The 20,921-nt window shown below is 38.5% G+C and overlaps 1 protein-coding gene across 1 annotated transcript in view; it reads left to right on the plus strand.

Moving 5' to 3' along the window:
• Positions 1-33: 33 nt before the first annotated feature.
• The window catches only part of KBTBD3 (kelch repeat and BTB domain containing 3), a 35,817-nt gene continuing 14,929 nt past the window's right edge, over positions 34-20,921 (plus strand). Inside the window, exon 1 of the mRNA XM_060604589.3 lies at positions 34-230. The gene's annotated coding sequence lies outside the window, so the exon portion shown is untranslated. The remainder of the gene's footprint in view (positions 231-20,921) is intronic.

Below are 20,921 nucleotides of genomic sequence, written 5' to 3' on the forward strand. Positions count from 1 at the left end.
AGAGAACAGCTAGGGGCGGAGACGCAGGCCCGCCTCTGCGCTCTGCGGCAGCGCGTGACGTCACGCGGGGCGGGGCCTCAGGGAGCGTAGGGAGGGACCAAGGCCGAGAGCCCCTGGTTGCGCCACTCACACTCGGAGAAGCGCTAACAGGACAACGGTTCAGGCCAATCGCAGTGAGGCCTGTGGCGGCAGCGAGACTAGGGTGGAGACTTCGGAGACTGCAGTTGCAGGTGGGTGAGCTCTGGGGTCTGAGGGAGGAGTGGGATGGAAGCGCCTCGTTCTGGGGGCCCCGCGAAGGAGGGGATCCCCCGGGCTCCAGCCGCCCCTGTCAACCCTCCGTGTGCGCGGCCGGGCGGGCGGCCGGGCTTTCCGCGGCGGAGAGAGCGCCGCACGGTGCCCCCGGGCTGCCTTGCTCGCCGCCCCGGGCCCCGCGGCGGGAGGGGGGCTGCGGCCCTGTGCCCCGCGCCAGGCGGCCCCGCCGACCCTCACTGTGTCCCGCGCCGGCCGAGCGGCCCCTCCGACCCCTGAGTGCGGCCGGGCGGGGACGGCCGGCCCTGCCCAGAGCCCTGGGGACGGGGCACCTGCGGTATCGCGGCGCCGGCCGCCCTGCTCTGCAGGAGCGTCGGCACCGAGTTAGAGCCCCAGCAGCCTTCCTTCCAGGGCGGCCGAGGTTCAGATCGATGCCTCTGCGCCCGCACCTGCCCCGGGGAGACTCTAGGTGACGCTTCTGCGAGAGTCCTCGTGACCAGAGCCCCTTGCGGGTATTGGCCCAGCGGAAAGTTGGCCTCTGCGGATGAATGTCAGAGCCCAACTTTGCGGTACACTGAATGCTGTCCTCCGAGATTTGGCCGGGTCCCTCCTTCCTTTGTCGGCTGATGGAGGGCCGGCAGTCGTAATTCGCAGTTACCTAAGGATTCTTTCCATCCTCTTCTAGGTGGCTTCTATTCTGTTGTTTTCTATACTTGTTTCCGTTAACTTTTCCTGATATCGTGAGCCCTTTCCAGTCCTTTGCAAGTAGGTGGGATTTTGAACAGACAACACACTCATCCTCAAAGGGATGTAAAATAAATTACTGGCTTGATATATCAGCTTGGGTAGTACTGACCAAAAGCCTGTGTCAGGTGCCGTGTTTGAGATCCGCTTACTACCTGCAGAGAGCTTACAATCTGGCAAGGCACATAAAGCATGTACAAAAAATCCGCAGTAAGTGACACGTAAAGGTGTGCAAAGCATAAGGTGTCTGCTAATACAACTATCACCAATGATCATAACTCCTTTCTCCGCTTTTAACTTTATGTATCTAAGCATCCTATGATACCTTCTCCGTTCTTGTCTTTTTCAACTGATTTTTACAAAATTTCACCGTTTCTGTTTCTAAAACACTTCTAGGTACATGGTCACATGTTCTGTGCAGTAGTGATTATTGTTACTGATGGAGAATCTGAGATCAGAAAGGGGATCTGTGGAATTAGGTAAATTCAGGTTAAGGAAGGCATAGTTGATTCTTTTACCATGGAACTAAGCTCTGTATATTCATCTATAGAGCCTAATATACAGACAGATCATGTGCTTATTCATACTTGCTCTCTCTGCCTAGAATATTCTCTCCTCCCATCATCACATTCATTCCCCTGTATCATTCAGGTCTTGGCTCAGATGTCCTCAGAGAATCTCTCTGTACCCCAGATCTCAACAGCTCACTCTCCCCACCCCCTGCCTCATTCCCAAGCCTGGTCCTAGCCTGGGCACTCTTTATAGGTTTCTTTAATGGAATCCCCTTCCCTGTGTGCTTTGTAAATGATTACTTATTCAAGGCTGAGGGCAAACCTTGCCTTTTCTTAAGGACTACCCCAGAGTATGTTTTTGTTTGTTTTTAACTAATTAATTTGGCACCTCCTGTAGCACTACCTTATAATATCTATTATCCTGAATTATTTATGTGTGTTATCTTACAAATTAGGATGTAAGCTACTTGAGAGGGAATTTAATGCATACCTTGCCTCCTACAAATAGTATACATAAGTAAATGTTTTGATCAACCTTTACAATAGAGTTTACTCCGTTTATAAGCGAACATTGGCATTTATATTCGGTCTACCTTTATTTCCCTCATTTTTATCTTAAGGAAATATGAATGTGCCTAACTATATTCAGTAAACCCAAACATTTTGTTACAATATCTTTATTGCATTGGTCAGGGGGGAAAGAAGACTAAAATATTAGAGGTTCAGCAAATTTGTGAGTAATAGTCATCTTGCCAGATCTTGGTCTGTGCCTTCTTATTGGGATCCTAAGAAAACTGTGTTCTTTTCCCACTTCTGTCACCAGTTCTCCGTGTGACTTTGGGTAAATAACGTAACCTCTTCCAAGGATCAATTTCAGTGGAAAGGTATCAAATGAAATCATCTCTAAGGTTCAGTGATTTTTGAGTGAATAATGTGCATTTAGCTTTTTACTGAGTCCCCTCTTAAACTTTATTACATTGTAAAACTTAACTTTTCAAAACCTTAGTAAATAACTCCATGATTCTACCAGTTATTCAAGAAAGAAACCTCGATTTTTCTTTTCCCTCAATTTTCATGTCCAATCGATTCTATGTTCTACTGATTCTACTTCTAAAATAGAGCTAAAATAGAGCTAAAATTTTTTCTATCTCCGTTGTTAACACTGTGGCCTAACCTGCCATCATGGCTCACCTGCAGTACCGACTAGTTTTCGAGCCTGCAGGAGAAGGGAACGTTGTTTCCTGTGTCCTCCCGGTCATAAGCACTCCTCGACTCCGAGTTAATCACTGTGCTGTCCGCGCTCCTGACTAGACAGGGAAGGAAGGAGACCAGCAAGATAGAAAGCCTGCAAAGTGACGTGCCGCAGACACTAGAGATGCGTGTTTCCAGAAGGGGGACTAGTTAGCAACGCGAATACTCCTGAGAAGTTACCTAAAATGGGGAGAGAGAATTTAGCATAGCTGGCGGCAGCGTGGTGATACTGCCTCAGTCAGGTGCCAGGGTGAAAGAGAGGAAGCGATGGCAGTGGACTCCCACAGCAGTTGGACGTAAAGCTACTGCGGACTGTTTCTGGGTCGCGGAGTAGAAAAATGGGATGGTAACGAGAGGGTAATACAGGTTCAAAGGACAGATTTTTGTTTGCTTGATGTGTAAAGTGGGAGGTACTAAAATGTGTCCACTGATGGAACCTGTCCAACAGAATTGGAGAAAGTGTTGACGCAGCAGAGGGGGTAGGTTGTGGGCGCGCACCGCTCTAAAGTGTACCGCAGAGTGGAGGGCCCGGTGTCCGTTGTTTCTGGCTGTATGCCCAGTTTCTAGAATAGCGCTTGCCAAAATAGCTGCTCTGTAAACTTTCTAATATTTGAATAAATGAATGACGTGAATTCTATTGCCCTTTTTCTTTTAATTCTTCTTACAGCAACCAGGAAGATACTTTAAAAAGTAAATCAAATCATGTCACTGTCCCCCGCAAAGTCTCCCTTTGTTCCAACAGCACTTAGGGTGAAATCCCTGCTCCTTCTGGCCCACAGGACCCGCGTGAGGTGGCACTGGCCTCCGCAACATTCTTGCTCTTGTCAAACGGTTCCAGTGATGCTGGCCTCCTTTCGTTTCCTAAAACTGAAGGACCCCTTCCCACTTTAGGCCTTTCTACATGATTTCTCCCACCAACCCCTTACCTTAAATGACACCTTCTCAGAAAGGCACGCCCTGACACAGTAGGGGACGGGAGCAAAAGCTCTGGAGCCAGACCATCTGGGTCCAGGTCCACGCTTGCTTGCTGTATGACCTTGAGCAAATTAAGGTCTCAAAGCCTCCTCTCCCCCTCCCTGTAAAGTGGGGACAATAGCAGAATCTATGTTATACCGTTCTTCTCAAGATTAAAGAGTCTCTGAAGCATGTAGGACAGAATACACAGAGGAAGCACTATGGAAGTGTCACCACCATTACTATCTGAAGTTGAATATTCCCCACTGTTCGTTTTTATTCCCTTTTCCCAGCTCTTTCTTCACAGTATGGATAACGATGGATAATTTGTCAGTCTTTCTCATTACATAGTGACCACCGGGGAAAGCCAGGGTCACGACTGCCTCTGTTCTCCATGCTTTCTTTAGTGTCTACCTCTGTACCTGGCATACAGTTAGCACTCTGTCGTAAGTGCGTATGAGAAGATGCCACCAATCACGTTCTGTTTTGAAACTCCGGGGACCAAATTCGATCACCGGAAGGCCAAACAGAAAGGGCCCACCCAGGTCAGTCACAGCACACACAGCACAGCTTTCTTTTCATACTGCGCTCCCATCAAATGGCACATGCTATTCTTGTCACTACTTTCTATCAAGGTCTTATCACACTTGATTCTTGTACTTTTATTAATTTAACTATTTAAATCAAACTTTAGTGGAAGACATTAAAGGAAATAACGAGAATAGTTTTAAAAATTGACTCAATGTTTTGAGCACAGACTAGTTTGTTGAACTTGAGATGCAGTCTTATAAAATACACCACCGTTTTACGTGCCACTGAGAAAGAAAACGGTGCCATTTTTAACTCCGACACAACTCTTTATCGTGTCGAGCTTTTCGTATTTACGGAAAGCCCTTTTAAAAAATCACGTATCACCCTCTTACACACATAAAAAGCAAAATTAGCTGAGAGGCTTGTAAAACTTTGTCATATTCAGAGTACAGTGCTTATAATTCACTTTCAACTCAGAATCTCAATGTCCATGTTTTTCTATATAAGGTCAGTCTCTGTAATCCAAGAATATTAGTGACACATCATTTCTTTTTTTTTAATAACAAAAAAAATTTTAATGTTTATTTTTGAGAGAGAGACAGAGTGTGAGCAGGGGAGGAACAGAGAGAGAGGGAGATACAGAATCTGAAGCAGGCTCCATACAGGCTCTGAGCTGTCAGCACAGAGTTCAATGCTGGGCTTGAACCCACAAACCGTCAGATCATGACCTGAGCTGAAGTCACGACTGAACCCCCCGATGCATCATTTCCTAAACGAGTATCCATTGTTATCTCCAGAGTTTTCTTTTAAATCACCAATACCCATTTTCCACATTTTGATGCACATACATATGTAATGACAGGTGTCATGACTGCTACCTGACCAAAAGCAATTATAAGATACCTGTCATTTTCAGATATGTTGAGTGTGAAAAAACGTGTGTCTTAAAATTAGTGAAATGTCATACTGAATTTGCAGAATATTTGAAGAAAAAAGTTGCCTTACAGATCTTTTACCAAGAATTGTTTTACAATTAATAATGTTACTAAGTACATGTTATTACTGAGTTTAACCATTAATATTGATATGCCCATGACAATATTAATTTTAATGATATAATTTACAACAATACAATGTAATTAGGGTGTCCGCTTTGCACATGAGGAAGCTAATGCCTCAGAGAGCCTCAACAGAGGTTACTAGAATAGCGATGGGCCATTTAGGACCCTGTTCTTGCAGCTCTAAATCCTGCGGCTCTTTGTTGTTTGCAAAATGCAGTAGGACTGCAAGTACAGATTTACTCCAACCAAATTTAAGACATGAAGATTTCAGCTTCTTGGATTTTTCATTCTGGATTGAATTTAACGGCAGGGTTTATCTTTTAACAGCTTCATGAAAGTGGATACCTGTATATGACTCTAATATATTTAAGAATGTGTATTGGGGAATACTTCAAAATTTCTGTTAAAGTTTGCTTTTTGTTACCGTGTGCAGAAATAATCATTACTATACTTCCATCATTGGGTTCAGTTCTTGTTTATGACCAATAAACCTCAATAAGTGACTTAATCCAACACAAGAGCCAAATTAAATACATGTTTTTAATGATAATAAAGTTAATGTTTGTGGTTGGGGTTTCTTAAATTTATTTTCTCAAGACATGTCATTATGCAGAAATACAGTTTTTATCATTTTGAAAGTCTTAAGTTTGGGTACCTTTTAGCTTTTTTGTTTTACATTCAATTTCTTTTGAAAAACTAAGTAACTACTTTTACCAAAAAATAAAATGATTTTTCCTTGGCATTTTTTTAAGTGTTTTGAACAAGAAGAAAACTGGGATATTAAAATGGTTTCTAAATTGAATTTTTGTCTTTTAAATTTTGTTTTGAAATAATCACATATACATAAAGTTTTAAAAATAGTATAAAGCAATCTCATGTACCCTTCACCCAGTTTTCCCCATGGCTACATCTTACATAATTATTGTCCAATATCAAAATCAGGAATTTGACATTGGGCCACAGTTTGTGTGCAGTTTGATGTCATTTTTTTCACATGGGTACATTCCTGTAACTAATCAAGTTACAGATTATTTCAAATCACGATAAAACTCTCCCTTGTGTTAACCCACCCTCCCACCCACACCAGAGTCCTCAGTCCCTGGAAACCACTAATCTGTTTTCTATATAATTTTTCATGTCAAGAATATTACAGAAATAGAATCATACAGTATGTGACCTTGTGAGATTGCCTTTGTACACTCATCATAATGCTCTTGCAGTTCATCTAAGTTGTTAATGTATGTCAGTCGTTTGTTTCTTTTTAATACATTCCATGAGATGGACGTACCACAGTTTATATACTCATGCATATACTGGGCAACACTTTGGATATTTATAGTTTTTGACCATACATGTAAAGCTGCTATGAAAAGCCATATGCAGATTTGTATTTCTCTAGGATAAATGCCCAGATCTATGGATAATATAGTGTATGTTTAGTTCCTCCCCCCACTTTTATTGAGATATAATTGATACATAACATTGTACTAGTTTTAGGTGTACAACATGATAGTTTGATATTTGTATATATTATGAAATGAATACCACAATAAGTTCAGTTAACATCCATCACCTCACATAATTAGAATTTCCTTCTTCTGAAGCTTTTAAGATTTACTTTCATAACAACTTTCAAATACAGAATACGGCGTTGTTACCTGTAGTCAAAATGCTGTACATTAGATCTCCAAAACTTCTTTCTTTTATAGCTGGAAATTTGTATATTTTCACCTCCTTCACTCAGTTCCCCTGCCCCCCACTCCCTCTGGCAAACAACGTGTTCTCAGTTTCCATGAGTTTTTTTTTTTTTCAACATTCCACATACAAGTAACATTATACAGTATTTGTCTTTATTATTTCACTTAGCATAATGCCCTCAAGGTCCATTTGTGCTGTCACAAATGGCAGAATTCCTTCTTTTTTAGGGCTAATATTTCTGTGTGTGTGTGTACCTCACGTTTTATTTATCCACTCATCAATCCACAGACATTTGTTTCCTTGTCTTGGTTACTGTGAATAATGCTGCAGTGGGGTGCAGATACCTCTTCAGGAGAGCGATTTAGTTTCCTTTCGATATATACCTAGAAGTTGAATTAGATCACATAGTAGTTCTATTCTAAAATTGTGAGGAATCTCCTTACTGTTTTCTACTATATTGGTTGCACCGATTCACATACCCACCACAAGTATACAAGATTCCCTTTTCTCCATATCCTCAATAGCACTTGTTATTTCTTATCTTTTTGACAAAGGCCATACTGACAAGTGTGAGTTTGTATCTCGGGATTTTGATTAGCACCTTCCTGATGATTAGTGACATTGAACACCACTTCATGTATCTGTGAGCCATTTGAGTGACTTTGGAAAAAGGTCTGTTCACATTCCTTGCCCATTTTTAATTGGATTATTTGGAGGTTTTTGTGCTATTGAATTCTATAAGTTCCTTATATTTTTTGGATATTAACACTCTGTCAGATGTGCAGGCTGAGAATATGTTATTCCAGTCTGTAGGTTGCCTTTTCATTTGGTTGATCACTTCTTTTACTGTGCAGAAGTTTCGCAGTTTGGTGTGGTTTCACTTGTTTTTTTTTTGTTGTTATTGCTTGTGCCTTACATGTCCTATCCAAACAGTCCCTGCTATTACCAATGTCAAGGAGCTTTTTCCCTAGTTTTCTTTCAGGAGTTTTTTTTGTTTTGTTTTTTTGTTTTTTAATTTTTTTTAATGTTTATTTATTTCTGAGACAGAGAGAGACAGACCATGAGTGGGGGAGGGGCAGAGAGAAAGGGAGACCCAGAATCCGAAGGAGGCTCCAGGCTCTGAGCTGTCAGCACAGAGCCCCACATGGGGCTCGAACTCACAAACCGTGAGTTCATGACCTGAGCCCAAGTCGGACGCTTACCCAGAGCCTGACCTGAGCCACCCAGGCGCCCCCTCTTTCAGGAGTTTTATGGTTTCTGGTCTCACATTTAAGTCTTTAACTGATTTAATTTTTGTGAGTGGTGCAAGTTAGGGGTCTAGTTCCATTGTTTTGCGAATCTATCTTTTGTGAATATTGAATTTTCCCAGAACCATTTATTGAAGAAACTATTTTTTCACCACTGAGTATTCGTGGCTTCTTGTCAAATCATAGTTGATAATGTATGTGTGAATTTGCTTCTGGGCTCTCAATTCTTGTCCATTAGTCCATGTGTTTGTTTTTATGCCAGTGCCTTACTGATTTTATCAGTATAGCTTTATAATACAGTTTAAAATCAGGAAGTGTGATGCATCTAGCTTTTTCTTTCTCAGAATTACTTTGTTTTTTGGAGGATGACTTTGGCTATGTAGGTAGTTCCATATGAATTTTAGGATTAATTTTTCTGTTTCTATGAAAAATGCCTTAGGTATCTTGAGAGGGATTGCATTCAATCTACAGAGAGGGTTAAGTAGTGTGGACATATTAACAATTCTTCCAATCCATGAACATAGGATCTCTTTCCATTTATTTACGTCTTCTCTCATTTCTTTCATCAGTGTTTTATGGTCCTGTATAAGTGTATGAGTCTGACCTACTTGGTTAAGTTTATTCCTAAGTATTTTATTGTTTTCGATTCTATCGTAAATGAGATTGCTTTATTTTATTTTATTAGCTTTTTTTAATGTTTATTTTTGAGTGAGGGAGATAGCACAAGTGAGAGAGGGAGACACAGAATCCAAAGCAGGCTCCAGGCTCTGAGCTGTCAGCACTGAGCCCGATGCAGGGCTCGAACTCACAGAACATGAGATCATGACCTGAGCCGAAGTCGGATGCTTCACCGGCTGAGTGACCCAGGCGCCCGTTTTCTTTATTTTAAATTTTAACTTGTTAGTGTATAGAAATGCTACTGATTTTTGTATGTTGATTTTGTATCCTACAACTTTACTCAATTCATTTATTAGTTGCTATAGATATATATTTTTTTTTTGGTGTAGTCTTGAAGATTTTCTATATATAAAATGCCATCTGCAAACAAAGACAATTTTTTTTTTCCTTTCCAATCTGATTCCATTTATTTGTTTTTCTTGTCTGATTGCTCTAGCTAGAACTTCTAGTACTTTGTTGAATAGTGGTGACAGTGAACAACCTTCTCTTGGTCCTGATATTAGAGGAAAAGCTTTCACCCTCTTACCATTGACCTTGATGTTAGCTCTGTACTTCTCATATATGGCCTTTAGTATATTGATAATTCTATGCTCACTTTCCTTCTGTCCCCAGTTAATTGAAATTTTTTATCATGAATGGATGTTGAATTTTGTAATGTTTTTTTTTTCCTGCATCTGTTAGGATGATATGATTTTTATCTTTCCATTAATGTGGTAAATTATTACATTTATTGATTTGCATATGTTAAACCATCCTTGCATCGTAGAGATGAATCCTGATTGATCGTAGTCTATTATCCTTTTAATGTGCTGTTGGATTCAGTTTGCCAGTTATTTTGTTGAGACTTTCTGCATCTGTAGTCATCAGAGATGTTAGCCTGTAGGGTTTTGTTTTTTGGTTTGTTTGTCTTGTTTTTATAGTGGCCTTATAAAATGTGTTTAGAAGTATTCCCTACTCTTTAGCATTTTGGATACTAAAAGGATTGGTATTGATTCCTTTTTAAATGTCTGGTAAAATTCACCCATGAATCCATTTGGTCCTGGACTTTCCTTTGTTGGGAGGTTTTTGGTTACTGATTCATCTTACAGTAATTAGTTTGTTCAGATTTTCTATTCATGATTCAGACTTGGTAGGTTGTATATTTCTATGAATTTATCTATTTCTTTTGAGATTTTAATTTGTGTATAATAGTACATAGTAGTTTCTTATGAATCTTTGCATCTCTGTTGTATCACTTATAATATCTCCTCCTTCATTTATAATTTTATTTATTTGGGTGCTCAACCTCTCTTTAGTTAGGTAAAGGTTTATCAATTTTGTTCATATTTTCATAGAACCAACTCTTATTTTTGTTAGTTTTTCTGTTCTTTTCTTGATTTCTATTTCATTTCTTTCTGCTCTAATTTTTATTATGTCCTTAGTTCTGTTAATTTTGGACTTATTTTGTTATTCCTCATTCTTTGGGATGTAAAATTAGGCTGTTTATTTGGGGTCTTTTTCATGGTATTGTATTTATTGCTATAAATTATGCTCTCAGAACTGCTTTTGCTACATCCCGTAAGTTTTGGTATGCTGTATTTTCATTTCATGATATTCTTTTATTTTCCTTTTAATTTCTTCTCTCATGCCTTGGTTGTTCAGAACTGTGTTTAATTTTCATTTATTTGCTAATTTTCCTTTTTTTCCCATTACTGATACCTGCTTTCATATGATCATTGCTGGAAAACATAGTGTAATTTCTGTCTTCTTAAATTTGCTAAGATTTGTATTATGGCCTAACATTTGCCCTATCCTAGAAAATACTCTGTGTATCTGTCACTTAGGTCCTTTTGGTCTATAGTGTTGTTTAAATCTACTGATTCTCTGTTCGGATGATCTATCCATTATTCAGTGGAATGTTAAAGTCACCAATTATTATTTTAATACTGTTTATTTCTGTCCATTCTGTTAGTATTTGCTTCATACACTTAGGTGCTCTGATATTGGGTTCATAAATATTTACAATTATGCATTCTTAATGGATTGACTCCATTATCATTATATAATGACTTTCTTTATCTCTTGACTACTTTTTAGCTTAAAGTCTCTTCTGATATAACATCCCTGCTTTCTTTTGGTTACCATTTGTGTGAAATATCTTTTCCCATTCCTTCACTTTCAGTCTACATGTGCCTTTAAAGCAGCAGTGAGTCTCTTGTAGGCAGCACATCATTGGATCTTATATCTTTATCCATTCAGCATCCTGTCTTTTGATTGGAGAATTTGATTCATTTATGTTTAATTATTAATAGGTAAAGACTTATTATTGCCACTTTGTTTAACCATGTTCTGTTTCCTAGATGCTTTGTTGCTTCTTTGTGGTTTGATGACTGTTAGAGCAATATTTTGTCACTCTTTAATCATAGTCTTTTTGTGACTACTACAGGGTTTTCCTTTTTGGTTACCATGAGGCTTATATAAAAGATATTTATAATGTTCTGTTTTAAGTCGATAACAGTTTTAATAACATAAACTTTAAATTTTTATTTCTCCCCTCACAGTTTAGATTATTAATGTTTCAGTTTATACATATAAGTATGCATATATACATGTATGTATGTATTAAAATTTTTTATTTTTAAGTAATCTCTACATCCAATGTGGGGCTCAAACTCACAACCCTGAGATCAAGTGTCACATGCGCCATTGACTGAGCCAGCCAGGCACCTCATAGTTTACTTATATTTTATGTTGTGTATCCAGTAACAAATTTTTGTAGTTATGATTACTTTTAATGTTTATTTTTTAACTTTTTAATTTAGAGTTGTAAATGAATTGAAATAATTGAGATTAGTTTTCTACATATTCATATGTTTTTATGATGTTAATTAGCATCATTTTATTTGGCACGTGGGTGGCTCTATCAGTTGAGCATCCAACTTCAGTTCAGGTCATGATCTCATGGTTCGTGGGTTCGAGCCCCGCGTTGCACTCTATGTTGACAGCTCAGAGCCTGGAGCCTGCTTCGGAGTCTGTCTCCCTCTCTCTATGCTTCCCCTACTCATGCTCTGTCTCTCTCTCTCTCTCTCTCTCTCAAACATAAATAAACATTAAAAAAAAAAAGAGAGAACTACCTTTAGTATTTCTTATAAGTCAGGTATATTGATGATGAACTTCCTTTAGTTTGAGAAATTCTTTACATCTCATTCATTTCTGGAAGACTGCTTCACCAGCTATACTATGGTCAGCTGACAATTGTTTTTCCTTCAATATTTTGAATATATCACCCCATTCTCTCCTGGCTGAAAAGTTTCTGAGAAATCTGTGCATAGTCTTATGGGAGGGGAGGAGGTCCCTTGTACGTGATATGTCACTCTTGCTGCTTTCAAAATTCTTTGTCTTTGACTTTTGACAATTATGTCTCCCTGTGTAGCTGTTTAGGGGTTCAACCTATTTGGGTCCTTTGGGCATCATTACTCTGATATCCATTCCTCATGATATCCTTCCTCATGTTTGGGAAGTTTTCAGCCATTATGGTTTTAAAAATATTTCTGTCCTTTTTTCATTCTCTTCTCCTGGGATTCTTATAATGCATATATTGTTCTTTTAGTGGTGTCCACTGAGGCCCACAGGCTTTCTTTACTCTTTTTAATTCTTTCTTCTTTTTGCTATTCTGACTGGATAATTTCAAATGCCCTACTTTATAGTTCACTGATTCTTTTACTTGATGGAGTCTGCTGTTGAAGCGCTCCATTGAATTCTTCATGTCAGTCACTGAATTCTTCAGCTTTAGAATTTCTCTCTCTCTCTCTCTCTCTTTTCTCCTTCCCTCTCTCCCTCTCACTCCCCCTCCGTCCCTTCCTTCCTTTTTTTCCTTCCTCCCCTCATTCCTTTCTTTCTTTTCTACCCTTCCTTCCTCCCTTCCTTCATTCATGATTTCTTTGTTGAACGTCTCATTTTATTCATGCATTATTTCCCTAATGTTAGTTATTTGTGTTTTCTTGTAGTCCACTTAACTTCTTTAAGAGGAATATTCTGAATTCTTTGCAGTTTATAGAGCTCCCATTTCCTTAGGGTCAGTTATTGGGGCTTTATTACTTTCATGTAGTGATGTCATTGTTTACCTGATTCTTCATAATCCTTGATTCTTTGTGTTGGGATCTATACATTTGAGTAAGCAGTCTCCTCTTCCACATTTTACAGGTCTTCTCCAAAGACAGTCTTTCACCAGTCAGTTCACCTTGGTTCTGGACTGGTCAGCTGGCAGCATCCTTGGTCAAGTGGGGCTTGCTATCAGGGCTTTCTATTTGGGCAAGGAGGCTGCCTGAGCCCTGAGGTCAGACTTGGTGCCGACGGCTGGAAACTGTTGGTTTCCTGCCCATGCGCAGCTGTGGGATGGGCTCTGTGGCTGCATGGATTCTCTGGTTAAACTTCCTACTCAGGCCGACTGGGTGCTACACTCAACAGTTAGGCAGGGCTGCAAAAGTGCTTCCTTGCCTGAGTGGAGTTGTACAACAGGCTCCACAGCCCTTTAGCTTGATGGCCAGGGGCCTGAATCCAGCAGAGAGCTGCTCACCAAACTCCTTGCTCAGACACTACTACCAGCTTTGCTGTGAAGGTGGAAAGAGCTGCTGGCTTGGCTCTCTGCTCACCTGCTGCTGTAAGCTTGGCTACAGGTTGGGCTATACAACTTCCCAGGTGCTCTGGTTAGGCTTGCTTGTTGGGCAGGGCTGGAAACTGTATTCAGTGCAAGGCAGGGCTTCACATTTGGGCCACGTGACAGCCTTCACAGCCAGTTAGGCTTGGTAGTCAGGGACTTCAATCAGGCAAAACACGTTGAGCTCTCTGGCCAGAGGGGTTCACCAGCTGGGCTCTGCAGACCTGCAGAGATGTTGCTAGGTGCTCCTCTCAAGTGCTGCTGAGCTGCTCAGTTTCTCAGATGCTCTGCTCAGGTTTCTCGGTGAAGCTGGGCTGGGGGCTGCACTCAGCAGTGAGCAGGACTAAGATTTAGCTGTTCTGCCAGGCAGGGTGGCAGGACAGGCTCCAAGGCCAGCAGGACTGGTTGTCGGGGTCTTGAATCAGTCACAACTACACACTGGGTTCCCTGGTCAGATGGGGTCACAATCTTGTGGTTAGCTTAAGAAACAGCCAAATAGTTTCCATTATCAACATGTGAATGATATGGTATCTGGGTGCCCTCTCAATCATCTGATGTTACCAATATTTTTTTATTAGCCATTCTAATGGATGGGGGTGATATTTCATTGTGGTCTTAATTTTGTACTTCCATGATTAATGATATTAAACATATCTTCATGTGTTCATCTCTTGATTTTCTTTGGTAAAATACCTCTTCCTATCTTTTGCCCCCTTTTTAATTTAATTGTTTGTTTTTTTACTGATGGGTTTTGAGAATTCTTTATATTAATAGATATCAATCTTTTATCAAATTTCATTTGCAACTATTTTCTCCCAGGCTGTAAATGATCTTTTCATCCTCTTAACAGGATCTTTCACAGAGGAAATGAAACATACTCAGTTTTGATAACATTCAAGTAACATTTTTCTCTGTTTTGTGAAGTGTGCTTTTAATGTCATAGATCTAAAACTCATTGACTAACCCTTTGTCATGAACATTTTCTCCTATATTCTAAAAATTTTAGTTTTTACATTTCACATTTAAGCCTATGATCCATTTTGAGTTAATTTTTGTATTAAATGTGATATTTAGATCAAGGTTCACTTTTTTGCCTGTGAATATTCATTTGCTTCAACACTATTTGTTAAGAGATTATCTTTACACTATTGAATTGCTTTTGAGTTGTGTCATAAATTGGTTGATTTTACTTGAATGGGGCTGTTTATTAATTATATATTCTGTTCCACTGATCTGTGTGTCAGTCTTTCTCCAATATCAGTTTGATTAATGAAGCTATATAATAAGTATTGAAATCAGGTAGACTGACTCTTCCAACATTACTGTTATTTTTCAAAACTGTGTTAGCTGTTTTCATTTCCTTGTCTCTCCATAGAAGTTTTAGAATAATCCATGTCTACAAAAAGATCTTACTGAGATTTTGATGGGAATTGTGTTAAATCTGCACATCAGTATAGGGAGAATTGACATATTTACTATGTTGATTTTTCCACTTTATGAGCATGGTACAATCTGTCAATTTATTTAGGCCTCTTTGGTTTCTTTTGTCAGCATTTTGTAGTCGCAGTGTATAAGTCTTGTACTCGTTTCAGTAGATTTTATATCCAAGTCTTGTCTTTCTTTTCCTTTCCTTTTCCTTTCCTGCTATTGTAAATGGTATTGTAATTTAAACTTTGGCTTCCATGTGTTGATTGCTAGTTTATAGAAGAAACATTGATTTTGTATGTTGCTCCTATATCCTGTGGCATTGCTGAACTCCTTTATTAGATGTATGTATATTTTGTAGGTTACTTGGGATTTTCTATGTAGACAATCTTATCTTTAAGTATAGAGGCAGTTTGTTCCTTTCAAATGTATAAGCCTCTTGTAGAATTTTGTTGCCTCAGTGTGCTGGCAAGGACTGCCAGTACCATGATGAATAGCAAAGGTAAGAGTGGACATACTTGCCATTTTCATCATAGAGCAAAAGCATTCAGTCTCTTACCATTTAGTATAATGTTAGCTATAGATTTTTTATAGATATTCTTTATCAAGTTGAGGAAGTTCTTCTCTGTTCTTTGCTGAAAGGTTTTCTTGTGAATAAAAGTGGGATTTCTCAATGATTTTACTGTGTCAATTGATACAGTTACATGATTTTTCTTTTTCGCTTTGCTTCAACACTGGATTACATTAATTGATATTTGAATATTGAACCACCCTTACATCCTGGGATAAAACTACTTGGTCTTGGTCTTGTGCATAATTCGTTTTAGATACTGCTGAATTATTTTTCCTGATTTTTAAAAATTTATATATTTATGAGGGATATTGATCTGTGGTTTTGTTTTTCCCTTTCTTTGTTTTTGTATTGTCTTTGTCTGGGGTACCACATTAGTACTGACTTCATAAAATTACTTGGGAAGTGTACCCTCCTCTTCTGTATTCTGGAGGAAATTATATAGATTTGGTATTAACTTTTAAAAAACTTTTGGTGAATTTAATTCCCTTAATAAGAAATTACAGGGCTGTTCAAATTTTATATTTCATCTTGAGTGAGTTGTGGTAATGTGTGGATTTTTGAGGAATTAGTCCATTTCATCTGCCCTACTGAATTATTACATGTCGAGTTGTTTCTAGTATTCCTTTCTTTATCCTTCTGATTAACTTCAAGGTGTGTAGTGATTCCCCTATTGCATTCCTGATATTAGTAATTTATGTCTTCTCTTTTTTGTTCTTTGTCAATCTTGCTAGAGGTTTGTCTATTTTATCAAACCTTTCAAAGAATAAGTTCTTTATTTCCTTTGCAGTTTTCTATTTTGAATTTTGTAGATTTCTTCTCTTTATCATTTCCTTTAACCTGTCTACATTGAGTTTATTTTGCTCTTCTTTTTGAAGTTTCTTGAGGTTGAAGCAAAAATTATAACTGTCTATGTAAGGGTTATTTAAATCAATTATATAATAAGGATATGAGGGAGAGTAAAGGGAAGTAAAAGAGTGTAAAGCATATACACTTTATACTGACACTGGTAAAATGTTTACACAAGTATTTGTTATATACTATATACACACCGTATATATAATATATATATGTGTGTGTGTACATATGTATATATACACACATATACACACATATATATGTAATACTTAGAACAACCACTAAAATGTCCATACAAAGAGATATGCTCAGTCACTATAGCCAAATCAAAATGGAATTTAAAAAGGTTCAAGTAACCCAAAGGAAGGCAGAAAGAATAAAGATAAATTAAAAATAGAGAAACATAAAACAACCAACCAAAAAGCAGCCCTAAGTATTACCGTATCAATAACTGCACTAAATATAAGTGGTCTATATACGTCAATTAAAAGATAGAGATTAGCAGAGTAGGCTTTTTTTAAAATAATCCAACTTTATACACTTCTGTAAGTCATTCATTTCAAATAGAATGATATAAGTAGGTTGAAAGTCAAGGATGAAAAAATATACACTATGCAAGCAGTAATTAAACGGTTGTGGTTATATTAATACCAGATAAAGTAGACTTCAGCAAGGAAAATTATGAGGGACAGAGAGGAATATTATGTGTTAATCCACCCAGAAGACATAGCAAACCTAATTGTCTATGTACCAAACAAGAGAGCTGCAAAATATCTGAAGCAAAAACTGATAGAACTAATAAGAAAAATAGACACATTTACTTTTACAGCTGGAGACATTAATACTTCTCTCTCAATAGGACACGAAGACAGTCAGAAGTGACACAGAAGAACTCAACACCATTAATGAATATAATCTAATCAGCATTTATAGAATACTCCACCTAACAAAAGAACCCACATTATTTTCAAGTGCCATGGAACATACAGCAAGAGTAACTGTATCCTAACCCACAGGACAAACCTCAAAAGACTTAAAAGAACTGAAATCACACAGACTATGTAATTGCTCACTGAGGCATCTCTGTAAAGGCTGCTTTAAAATTCCTGATAGATAATTCTGACATCTGTGTCCTGTGTCGGTGTCTGTTGATTCTTCTCTCTTTCAACTTGATATATTCCTGGTTTGGGGATATACTGGATATTTCATAATAAGACTCTAGATCCTATTTATATCTTGTATTTTGGTGGGTCTTTTCTGACACTGCTCTGTTAAGGCCACCAGCTCATTACTGCTGTGTTGGGATAGAAGTCCAGATTTTCCACCTCACCTCTTGGACACCTGGGATAGGAAGGGCTCTTTTTACTGCTGGATGGAGTTGAGAGTTCAGGCTCCCCTCTTTGCATCCTCTGATACCACTTTGGCTGAGAGAGGGAGGGGCATATCCCCTGGCAGTGAAAAGTCCTACATCTTCAGTGGGCCTCTGGCTCCACCCCAGGAAGGACAGGGAGGAATGCCATTTTACTTCCAGGTAGGGGTAGAATCCAAGATCCCATGTGTCACATGACCTCCACTGATGGTGGAGGGGAAGTGGTGGACACTTGCTACCCCCGGACTGGCTACCCACTCTGCCTTCCCATGGATAGGAAGAGGAGAGTTGACGCATCTCATTACATCCTGGGAGGGGTGGGATGCTAGGCTCTCCATTCCACTTTTGCTGACGTGAGTGCCTGTAGATAGTCAGTTTTTCCATCATGTTTGTCAAAACTCTTCTTACTAGGTTGCTCCTGCCCCTGGTCCTATGGCTAAAGAGATCAGGTTTCTCTCGGAGCTCTTTATGCACGTGCCCGCCCAGTCGTGTTCGTGTTGTCCACTTGTTCAGTATCTGGGATATCTTAGGCAAAAATAAAACCCAAGGAACTCACCACTGTATTGTTCTTGGGTCCCACGTTCACTAGCCAGTCTGCCTATTTCTCTCCACCTTTCACCATCTGCATAGGTTTATGATATATATTTTTATATGTGTCCAGGGTTCTCAGTCATTTTTAGCAGCAGAAATAGTGCCAAGCATGTCTACTCCACCTTACTGGAAGACAAAGCCTCACTGTTTTTATAGGAGTAATATTTATAACAATTAAATTAAATACTGTGTGAAACCCAGGGATCAGCACCTGACACAAAGTACTGGCTCTATAAATGTTAGCTATTTTTATTATCCTGTATATCTTTCTTATTCAGGATGATGTTAAACTGCCATGGTAACTTTTTTGGCCAGTACATTTATGGTTGGATCTTATGCACATGAAAAGGACTCTATGCTTTCATTTAATATTAATACCTATGGCCAGAAGAGCATTGAAAACAGTATAAACTTTGAGTTAAGCAGGTTTCTACTGGTTTTACATCTTTATGCTCATCATTCAATCTTGAGCCTCAACTTCCCATTTTGTAAACAGTCATTATTACCAAAGTTAAATTACAAACGCTGAATGAAATAACTATATAAATTACTTATTATAAATTCTAGTACCTTCAGGCTTGTTATATCACTAAATAACTATAAAAGTTAAGAGTCTCTAACCATTTACTTGCCTATCAATGTTTACCTGTTAACAGAAATGGAAGTTTCACCATATAGTATTGTTCTTTGATGTACTGGTTTAAAGGTCCGGAAAGATGTGCTTTGTGGTATGGATGTAGGTGCCGAACGTAGATTGTTGTCATCATTTATCTCGATTGTCCCCATGTTGCCACTCTCTCCTCAGTGTATTTCTCCCATCTCAAACAAAAGACAACAGAATTTCCTAGAATCCACCTACTCCTCTAGTCCTTACCTCACTGAACTTCTTTAAAAAATAATTTATACAAATTTGTGTCCAGTATTCCCTCTTAAAACTACTATAATCTGACCTCTCCTCACCCCACCCCTGAATGATCAACATTGTCTTTTCAGTCCTTACCTTGCCTAACCTTTCTCAGCTTTGGATGATGTAACTACTTCCTACGTGAAATTCTCTTCCTGTGCTTTCCATCACCACTCCTAATTTTCCTCCATTTCTGTCCCTGCTCTTTGTGAGTTTTTCCTTAGCTGTAGAACTTCCTCACCTTGTGTCTTCCACAAATTGTACTTTCAACTATATCTCCAGTTCATCTAGACTGTCACCTGGCAGGTAGCAGGTGCTACATGAATAATTCTTTTCAACTAAATGGTCTTTCCCTTAGGGTTAGTTATCATTGGAGTTCCATTCTCAGCCCTCTTTCTCTACTGATTCTACTTATTTTTCTTGATTGATTTGTATCCATTTCAGTGGCTTTACTTATCTTGTGGATTGAGTTCCCCTATCCCTTTCATAAACTTTCCAACACCCTTTCTCTTCAATAGCACTTATAATTATTATGATTAAATAAAGTCTACATATATAAATGTGCTCAAACCAAGTTAAGAAAATAGAAAATTTCAGCTTCTGTATGAAGCCATTCTATATGAAGTAACCATGGCAGCCTTTAACTTTTAACCACTTTACCAAAATGAATGCCTATGCATAATGCTAATGTATTAGTTTGATACTTGAAAGTTTCCACTAAGTAGTGTTACTTATATTACTAGTCATAGAAATAAAAATTACTGTATACTATATCATTGGGCTCACTTTTTATCCATGAATTATGATCCTCAATGATTGATTTAATCTAACACAAGTTACAAGTTCCTTATATATGTATAATTAGCTATAAAAAATTACATATAAATTATATATACATACATATGTTTATTAAAAAGTATTACAAACCGTTGTTGCCTTAATTAAACATTGTACAGGAGATCCTAGCTACTTCTGTAGTAAAAGAAAAAGAAATAATGCCTGTAAAAAAACAGGAAAGAGAACAAACAAGCCCCATTGGCTACAAATGATGTAGTTTTTTATGCAGAAAACACAAAAGAATCAACAGATATTTAGATTAATAAATATACTTGAGTTGCTGGGATTAGAATTAATATGCATTAATTAAAATAATCCTATTTGTTGTAATAGACACATCTCAGTGGCTTAACAAAAACAAAAATTTCTTATCCAATAAAAAAACAATGTTTGGATTTTTTTTGATTGATATTACTCATACCAGGGAATGCTACCTTCGATGGTAAGTGCAGTGAGAACAGGAGCCACATCGTGGTTACTCACTGCTGTATTCCTAGCAGAATGATGTTTCTAAAATATAAATCCAATGGTGCAATTCCTCTCCTATTTAAAGTCCTTCTAAATATTCCTCATTACCTCTAGAATGAAACCCAGGCCCCTTGCACGGTAGCAAGACCGCGTGAGCCAGGCCGTTTACTATTTCAGCTTTATCTGCCCCATCTCTGGTCCTCAACATGGTGTCTCTCCAAGGGGCTGTGATAACTCTGTCATCCCTATCTCTCCACTTACCATTTTTTTCTCTTGGAAGTGTCTTCCTCACCTTCTTCGGTAACCATCTTTCGTTTTTTCTTTAACAGCTCCAGTA

Source organism: Panthera onca, chromosome D1 (genome assembly GCF_046562875.1).
Source record: "Panthera onca isolate mPanOnc1 chromosome D1, mPanOnc1 haplotype 2, whole genome shotgun sequence".
Lineage (NCBI taxonomy): Eukaryota > Metazoa > Chordata > Mammalia > Carnivora > Felidae > Panthera > Panthera onca.